The following is a 9,272-nucleotide window of genomic DNA, read 5'->3' as shown; positions in this document are numbered from 1 at the left end:
ATTGAATATGTCTGTCGAGTGTATTTGCAATCATAAGATATGCAGTCGAGAAATGCAATTTCCACAGGACTCTTGAGGACAAGGACTTGCACACACACACACACACATACAGACTGCGAAAATTAGTTCAATCTGAAGTGAAGAGTTGGGTTATTTATGCTTTTACACAAGGATATCAACTTTCAAAGGCTTTTAATTGGGAGAATTACAGACATAACTGGCCAGGATACAGTTGCATAATTAAAATAAAATCGAATCGTATAAGCAGAGAATGGTGTGCCATAAGTCAAAAACTAGTTTCATCTCAAGTGCAGAGATATTTCTCAGCAAAGGCAATCGATTATGAAAATCAGGAACATCACGGTCTCTATTTGCCTAATTAAAACAATCCTATCAAAAACACCAACATTTAATAGCTAGAGCCAGCTACTTAAGAAATATATTGCTGTATCAGCTGCAGCAACTATGAAAAGTGCTTGGCTGAAGGCACCTTCCATATGCACATTACGTATACGCCAGCGCGGCCACACGAACTCCCGCTGTGTGTGCGGTTTTGTTTGACTGCCACCAGGTGGGCCATGCCACCCTGCCCCCCCTGCCCCACCCCCTTTTTCTCCTCTTTCCCGCTTCAGTTAATATTTTCCGCACTTGGCTGCATAATTCATGGCAGCCGTGTGCAATTGCTGGGCAGGAGTGCGTGCTCCGGACTCCCCGTGGAGGCCACACATGAGGGCCCATAACGCTGGAAAATCTTTGCAATCCTCCGCACATATTCCCCATTTACCTTGGTCAGCAAGTGTCGCTGGCGTTAACATATGCAGGCCCCTGGCCAAATAGAACAAAACGCGCTGGCAAGTGTACATTGCGTCTAATTACAGAAGACGCCCGATTTTTTATCATTAAAAGCGCCGAAAAAAACCACAAAAAAGAAAAATGCAAAAAATTGCGTGGAGACCTATCTGAAATTGTGGCAATTACGTGGAGAAAGGCAAAAAGTTTTCCCCACTGCGCTCTGGAAAAACATTCGAAAGCAGAGGGCGAAGCGCACGAAAGCACGAATAATTAACAAAATTTGCACTTTATCGCAGGATGCAGGACGCAGGGCGCAAACTTTAACGAGCAAACGCGAGGGTCCTTGGTCCTTAGTCCTGCTGGCAGTATTTTTTCCCTGCCTTTTCTTCTGGCTTTTCTCTCGCTCTCTGTGTCTGTGTGTGAGTGTGTGTGTGTGTGGGTGTGTGTGAGTGTTTATTTTCCTCGCTTGGCATATGACGGAAGCTGATTTGAGGCAAACACAGTAACACATTTAGCTGGCAAACATGTTGCTAGCTGGCACTGCGACGGAAGCCGGGCTGGGAAATCGGAAAATAACTGAAAATGTGAAAATGTCAACGGAGTCGGAATGGGAAATGCTAAGGCGCAAAATCAACAGCGCGCGTTCAGGCTTATGCTGCCATAAGTGTGCAAGTGTGCGAGTGTGCGGGTGTGTTAGTGTGGGTGTGTGCTTAAGTGTGTGTGGAAGTTGTTGTTGCCGTTGTTGTGTGGGCGTTGCAGCAGAAGCGGCAGAAGCAGCTTGGCAACTAAAATGCAATTAAGCCAAGCTGAAACAGGGCTTTTTGCTGCCTTAAACCTCAGGCTTAGCCAGCTCCCTTAGCACCCCTCCCCCTCACCAGTTTTCCAAACCATTTTCCAGCCTCACCGCCCACACCCACACACATTTACACACATGCACCGCATTACTAAGCACTTTTTGCAATTATTCACATTTTCCTTTTAATTGGAATTTAAAGTGCAGTAGTCTTAGCCAGCAACTGGCAAATCTGGTTTTACCACAGTCTTTTACTGATACTAATGGGCATAAGCTAAAAGATGATATCACTTTCGAGGATTTACTTTTAATGTAAGTTACTATTTGTATAAATTAAAAACCGTTTTTTTCTCTTTTTGTTATTAATCGCCTATGGCTTATAAAACAATATTATAGCAATACATAATTCACACATCTCATCGAACAAAGTTAATTTAAATAGCATGCTCATTTGATTAACATTTTATTTGCATTTACTGCTCCCGTAATTGAGTATTATTTTGTTGGTTTTTCAAAAAATTACATTGCAATTATTTATCGACAAACTCCAATGGGCATTTAATTGATTGTGACCGTTGCAGTTAATGCAAAATATTTCAGCTCTGGAAGGGATTAAAAGAATGAAGCTAGCATCAAACATCTGTCAGATGTTTCAATTGGAAATGCATTTACAGTGGTCTCTTGATAAATTGGTTATTAATTTTATTTAAAAATTATTTTGATCTTTTTTTTATTTTACATCTAGCATAGCTTCTTATATTCTTAAACATTAAACATTAACATTTTAAAATGTGGTAAGAATTTTTTTTTTGTAAGAAACTGTATTTATTTATTTTAATTTATTTATTTATTTATTTTAAGATCCCTAGACAGATTTGTAAACATGTAGAGAATGATTGTGATATATTTCCAGAGCTAAACTATCCTTGCCATCAACTTTGTTCATTCAATTTAAAATCTCTACTGGTAATTTGTATATTTTTTTTAATACAAAACAAGCTTTAAAAAAAGTGAGCAGCGTTTTAAATAAATTGATTCCATGGAAAAAATACAGAGTTTCGCTGGGAGCAGGTGGCAGGTTTTAATAATGTAAAGTGTTGGCTTTGCATATAAATATTTTCACATGACTATATTTTTTCTGGCTGACCTAAAATTAATAAAAGCCGCCGAAAGTAATCAATGCAACAAAAGTATATAAATTATGGCGGAGCCGTTGTAGGCGGGTTTTAACGGATGAGCTGCCTGCATTTTAATTAATGCGCCAGTTAGGCGTTGTAATTTCGCCATTAAAATGCTCAATTAATGCCACACAGGCCGACTCGTAGGCATTAATGAATTTAAACACAAATTTATGTACTTACCGCTGTTGGTGGGGCGGGGCGTCAGCAGGAATTTGCATTTTAATGATTGAATGGTTTTCAATTGAATTCATTGTGTTTTGGTTCAGTTTTTATTGTGTTTTCTATACAAGCTGCGTGTTGTCCTTTCGTAATTAACCAAGCTTGTTCGATTGCAGTCAAATGTCACTTTAATTTTTTTCAGCAAGTATATTTGCCCATGTTTGTGCTGCCATTTACAATACAATATTACAGTGTGCCATTGTATCCACGTCCGTGTTCGTTAATTGCATGCGGTCCAGCAAGGTTAGTCGGTGTTCGTATTTTTTTCGTAATTGCCAGTGTAATTGCTGGTGTCGAAGGTGTCGGGCGGACAGTCGAATAAATAATACATTAAACAATTGCAGGAACAAAGGCAATGGCGGGAAAAACCAGAAAAACGCGTCGACACGGTCCACAAATTATGCAAATTACTTTGACAGAGAAACTCATTAAACTGCGGCCAGGACAGCAAAATTAAAAAACTACTCAACTTTGGGCAAAACTATGAAAAGTGGTTGCGGCTAGCGGGCGCTAGGTGGCGCTGGCCTATGGTGTCGATAGTTAGAGTTTTCAGTGCAACTAACACACAGTCACGTCTTCTTCTTCTTCTTCTTTAGAATTTTGCATGAGTTTTTCACACTTTTCGTGGCACTTTGTTTAGGGAGAAATCCTCGTTGACTGACTTTTCCTGCTGATGCTGCTGATGGTGCTGGTGTTTCTGGAATTTCCTTTAGCGATTTTTCAAATAGCTGCCACTGCAACGGACTGCTGCTGAATACAGGACACACACAGGACGCAACGAATTCAACTTGTGAGCAACGAAATGCGTTGCGGGCGTTTTTATACCGCCAGCCAGCCCGATGAATTTTCCGGGTGGGGACATGGATATGCAAAAAGAAAAGAAGCGCAAGACGCACGGGCGTCGGACGAAGGACGAAGGCACAGAGAGCACGGAGCGGCGCACTCACACCGATGCAGAGATAAGCCCATGGAGCGGCAGCGCTGCCCCCATCCCGTTCGCACTCGCGTCGCAGCATCCTCGGTCGACGTCGCCGTCTGCGCACGCACTGCCCGAAAGGTCCTGTCCCAAAAAGCTCGACAAAAGCTCGGCGCCGCACTCGTTTCGCCTTCGGCCCGCCCTTCGTATGCTTCACAGCCTTCGTGCGATTCGCTCGTTGCGGCCGAAGTCCTTGAGTCCCTTCGTGTGTGGTGTTCATTTTCCGGACAGCTTGGTGTTCATTTACAGCACTCCCCTCCACAGTTCTGTGTTCTGTGTGTGTTTTTTTTTTTTGTTTTTTGCGTTCAGCCCGTTTGCGCTGCTTTGGTGCAGTTATTATTATGCGCTGGCTTTGTCTCCTGGCTCTAATTTACAGTTTCATTTAGTCGGGGTCAGACTATAAATAGTCGCGCTCATTTGCCGCCAGACATGGGCTGCCGTTTCGGTGCTTTCCATTTCGCAGACACGAAAAACCAGGCACCCACTACCTCCACCACGACTACGCCATCGAACGCCATCAAATCAAACACGAAAATCAAATTTGTAAACAGCGCTCAAGTGGCACAAAACATACGAGCGGAAAATGGGTGGGAAAACACTTCCCCACCTGACATAAATTGTTGCCGTTGCCGTTGCCATTAAAATAAACCGCTAAACGGGCAATATTTCGGCACGCTCCGAGGCAAGTCAAGTGCTGCCAGCTTCTTTGCATATGAAAGACCCAAAAAAAAAAAGAACCGCTGAGGAATCACTTTTTGGAGGATGGGTGTACTTGCCGATTTTCCGACTTTCCGACCTTCCAGCAGCCACTCGATATGCGATAAGCGACCGGAAATGGCTGTTTGCTGGCAAATTGGTTGCACGGCTGACTCGCAACAAAGCCCGATACAAATTTTGCACTTAGCCGCATTCCGTGTGTTGCTAACTTGCCACATTCAATTAGCCGCAAGTGCACAGTTTGTTGCTTTCGACGCAGCTATACCTATATACTCGTAAAGCGGCGATTTCTAATTTCGATCTGTCAAACGCAAAGACCCAAGATCGATGGCAGCCGATAAAAAAGTATTTCCCCCGGTTTCGCTCGCTTCGCATAGCATCACATCGCATGCCGGAAAATCTCGATTGGCGGCTGTGTGCGAGTGGTCGAAATCATTTACAATTCATGTGGAAAATGTTCGTCTAGTGCATTGTGCAGCAATTTATGCTTAAATAAAAGGGCAGACAGGCCTGAACAGTAATAGAAATTTCACTGGCAGAACTCATTTCGCTGGTTGTACTAACTTGCATTACGTGCAGATCAAAAATGGAAAAAAGAAAGCGACATGTGGAAAGGTGGAAAGGTTCTCCTGACTTTTCTGCTGCCAATGATGAGTTGGGAAATCCCAGCCAATGAGCCGAATACACATGGAGAAAAGGAGGGCTTAAACTCCTGGCGGTGAGCGGCAAATTGGAGCCACATCTGACCATTACACTTAAGCTGCAATAACCATCTCACGAGATGGAGGCCATGATGGTGGCAAACAAAGCAAACGAATGGGGCCATGCAGCAGCACTGGGATAATAAGATATAGAAGATGATGGCTATAATGTCCACACCATCAATTCGGCAACAGAAGGGGTAATACGGAACTGGGGGAGAAGGCAAGAAGTAAGAAACCGAAATATGACAGAAAATGAAGAGATAAATATAGAAATTATAAAAATAAATAAATACTATCTATAAATACTAAATAGCAATCATAAACTTTTCACAAGAAAGGAAGCAAACTTCAACAAGCTGAAGTTTATATACCCTAGCAGCTCTTGCAAAAATTAAACATCTAAATTTCGAATTATATTAATACCCACTTTATGATATCGTTTTCCGATTTAAATAAAATTAAAAGCGTAGCTCTGAATTATTAATCCATTTCCCCTTGCAGAGGGTATTAGAATTTCAGTCAGAAGTTTGCAACGCAGTGAAGGAGACATTTCCGACCTTATAAAGAATATATTTTCTTGATCAACATCACTAGGAGAGTCGATCTAGCCATGCCTGCCTGTCCATCTGTCCGAACTTTATAGTGGGGACCTAAAATAGACAAAAGCCTTCGTTCTCAGCAACAGCCCTTTTCTGTCCAATCTTCCAACATCTTGTCAAATTTAATCTAACCCAATGATATCTTAACGGCTTCGATAATCTACTGCCCAAGTAGCAGCACTAATTATTCCTGAACAAAGCCCCAAACTCCATTGGGCTAAGCCTTTGTGCTATCGTTTGGATTCATCATAAAATCGCAAATTCAATTTGTTTGACACAATCTAAACCAATATTTTAGGAGAGCCGCAAGCTGCGAGCTTGGTGCCCCCTGGAATGGGAAATGGGAATTGGAATGGGCCGCAGCTATGGTGGAATGCCAGCCAACGTTGGCGGCATCGGCAAATTATGACCACGAAAATAAACGAGTTACGCAAAAAGGCAGAAACCGTGCACAGTTTGCAGTGTGCAATGAGCACTATGGGATGCTGGAGTTCGGATGCCGAGGCCTGGATGGTGGCCATTGCAGATGGCCATGAAGCTATAGCTATGCCATCGCCTGACAGCAGAAAACCAAAAATTTTGATTTATGGCCAGGGCATAAACTGCATTTGACGCGCCTGTCTCACTCGCACCATCTATTTCTCTCTCTATCTCTATCTCTCTCTCTGTCTCTCTCTAAAAAGAGTGGGCGGTGCATGATATGGCTACACATATAATCAAATAGTAGCAACAAATGCGAGGATACTCCCGGATCGGCCAGCCATATGAACGGTGACATGGCAGGCACGAAATTGCAGTGAGAATGCCATTTTTCCTATGGATTTTCATAGTCCTTGCTTGCAAGTGCTCGAGTGTGCGTGTGTGTGTTTGTGTGTGTGTGTGTTACGGAAGTGCGAACGCAATATCGCGAATCTGTTACACTCACACACTCATCTAGTCGCTCTGTCTCGCTCACATATGGAGTTTCCACGACGTAATGATGATTAAGCATTGTAATGAAATTGCAAATTGGCGCCACGAAAGCATGAAGCCAGAGAAGGCGAAAGGGGGTGCAAGTATCCCATATTATTAAGCCAAACACGCCAAAAGTCATGGAATTAAGGTCATAAAATTGGTCAGCGCATTAGATTTCTTATACATTACAAATTTTAATTCAAATAAACTTTTGAAACCGTTTATATCCAAATTACTGACTCCGATCCTTTCACAAACTATTTTTCAAAAAGTATGAATTGCTATTTTTAATTTTTTATTGACAAACAATTATTTTTATTTTTAAGTAACTTCAGCCAACATATACAAAAACGGAATAACACTGATTAATCTACATTTAAATGTCATATGTTAGTACTTTGTGAGTTATAATGCGAAGAGTATACCATTCCATGATATGGAGTACAATTAGCTATTACAAAACATTATGATTTAGAAACCAAGCTATTAAGAGCGAATTACGAAGTGACTAACCTTTTAACAATTGTGGAATTATTTATATTTATCTCAAATAAATTGTTTAGGTTAAAAAGTATATTGCATCTCTTTATTAAGATTTCCTTATAAAATATATTTCGTATCCCCCTGACAAAAAAGACTGGCTACTCTCCTGGCGCCTTACATCTCATCAAAGGGAAAACTTGAGGGGCGTTGATTTCCCCGACTTCATTGCGGAAAGGCAGTGGTAATTGTATTGTAGTTGAGTGCCTAGAGCGAAATAAAACCACTAATAAGCCAAATGACGTGCATTTGTCAAGAAGTTCGCTTAAATCTTGGATTTCTTTTTTTGCAAAGTCACTATTAGCTTGGAGTCATGCCAAAAATGATAGGTTTTTAGTAACCAGAAGTTAATAAACCGAATTTCCTAAATCAAAGATATTAAGTAGAAACGCTTTAAATTTGTCTTAAGAATATTTTTTTAAGATTATTAAAAACCTTGAAACAATGAATACTCAATGCGGTAGCTTATAAAGTATATAAATATTTTGTTTTTATTTTTATACTTATAATATTTTCAATAATTTAAGGTAACTACTGCTTACACAAAAGATAGGCATTTCAAAATGAATTTCAAACAATGAAGCTCATTTAATTTGCCAAGGAATATTTCAGCTAACATTAGTGTGGTTGGATGGCGTTTCCCATTTAATATTTTAGAAATAAGTTTTGAAAAAATAATACCATGAAAAAGAAGCCAGGACAATGGAACAGCACCGGCAGTATAATAATAATTCGGTGTGGCTGCGGAGAGGGAGAAAAGTCGGGTCAGGTAGAGGAAATGCAAACGAAACTGTCAAAAAAAAGGCAGCAAAAATGTTACATAATCAAAATAATGACTCTGATGCTTGATGATGGGATGGGATGGGATGGGCAATGGTTGGATTCTGTTTCTGAGCCAAGAAATAGACGACAACAATAACAAAAATAAATAAAAGCAATGACAAAAGTAAATTTCGAAATGCAAACAGAGGTAACACGAGGTGGGTGGAAGGTTTCAGGCTAATCTCTCAAGTGGCAAATGCATTCAAATGAATGTCAGGGATATTGAGGAGCATTCTGCTTGAGTGTGGGTATGGGTGTGGGCGTGCAAGTGGGTGTGGCAGTGGGTGATGTCGGAAGGTTGAGTCCTGGGGCAGGACGAAGTGCTGATGCAGCAAGGACAGCGTTTCAGTGGCAACGCGGTCGGTCGCTGCGAGGAGCTTACACCATGCACTTGAAATTTAATATCACTGCCGAGGTCCCCATCGACTTAGCTGCATTTTATTATAGCATACTTTCCAGCTGTCCGCCCCCCCCCCCCCCCCCCCCATCATGCGAGTCCTGGCGCCTCCTCATCTCCAGCAGCCGGCACAATAATCCCTCATATTTATTTTTGCAAAATTATTTGCTTTGTCTGATTGCGGATTTGCAGCTGCAGCGTTTGCACAGTTACTTTGCAGCGGCATCAGAATCCGAATCAGAATCAGAATCAGAACCAGAATCGAGCAGAGCCTTCCTCCATAGGGGCTGCACGGTTGCCAGATTCGGCTCCGGGCAATGGCAATGAATGAAAGTTCTTTATGGGCATTCGGGCCCGAGCCGGGCACTCATTTAATATGAAAGCAAATTGCATAAAATCACACCTGCCAGCCAACTTAGCACCCGCCCTGCCTGCGGCCCTCGGGTTACCTGGCAGCCAATCCCTGGCGCTTAGCGAAAGGGACAGAAGTCCAGGAGTCCAGGACACGGCTCCTAGCCGAGCTGCAACCGGAAAGCGGCAGGTCACTACACAGGAACAAAAGGTGGCGAGCTCCCGGG

This window comes from Drosophila gunungcola (genome assembly GCF_025200985.1).
Source record: "Drosophila gunungcola strain Sukarami chromosome 2R unlocalized genomic scaffold, Dgunungcola_SK_2 000011F, whole genome shotgun sequence".
NCBI lineage: Eukaryota > Metazoa > Arthropoda > Insecta > Diptera > Drosophilidae > Drosophila > Drosophila gunungcola.
The sequence above is the reverse complement of the archived record's forward strand: the minus strand, read 5'-3'. Positions refer to the sequence as shown.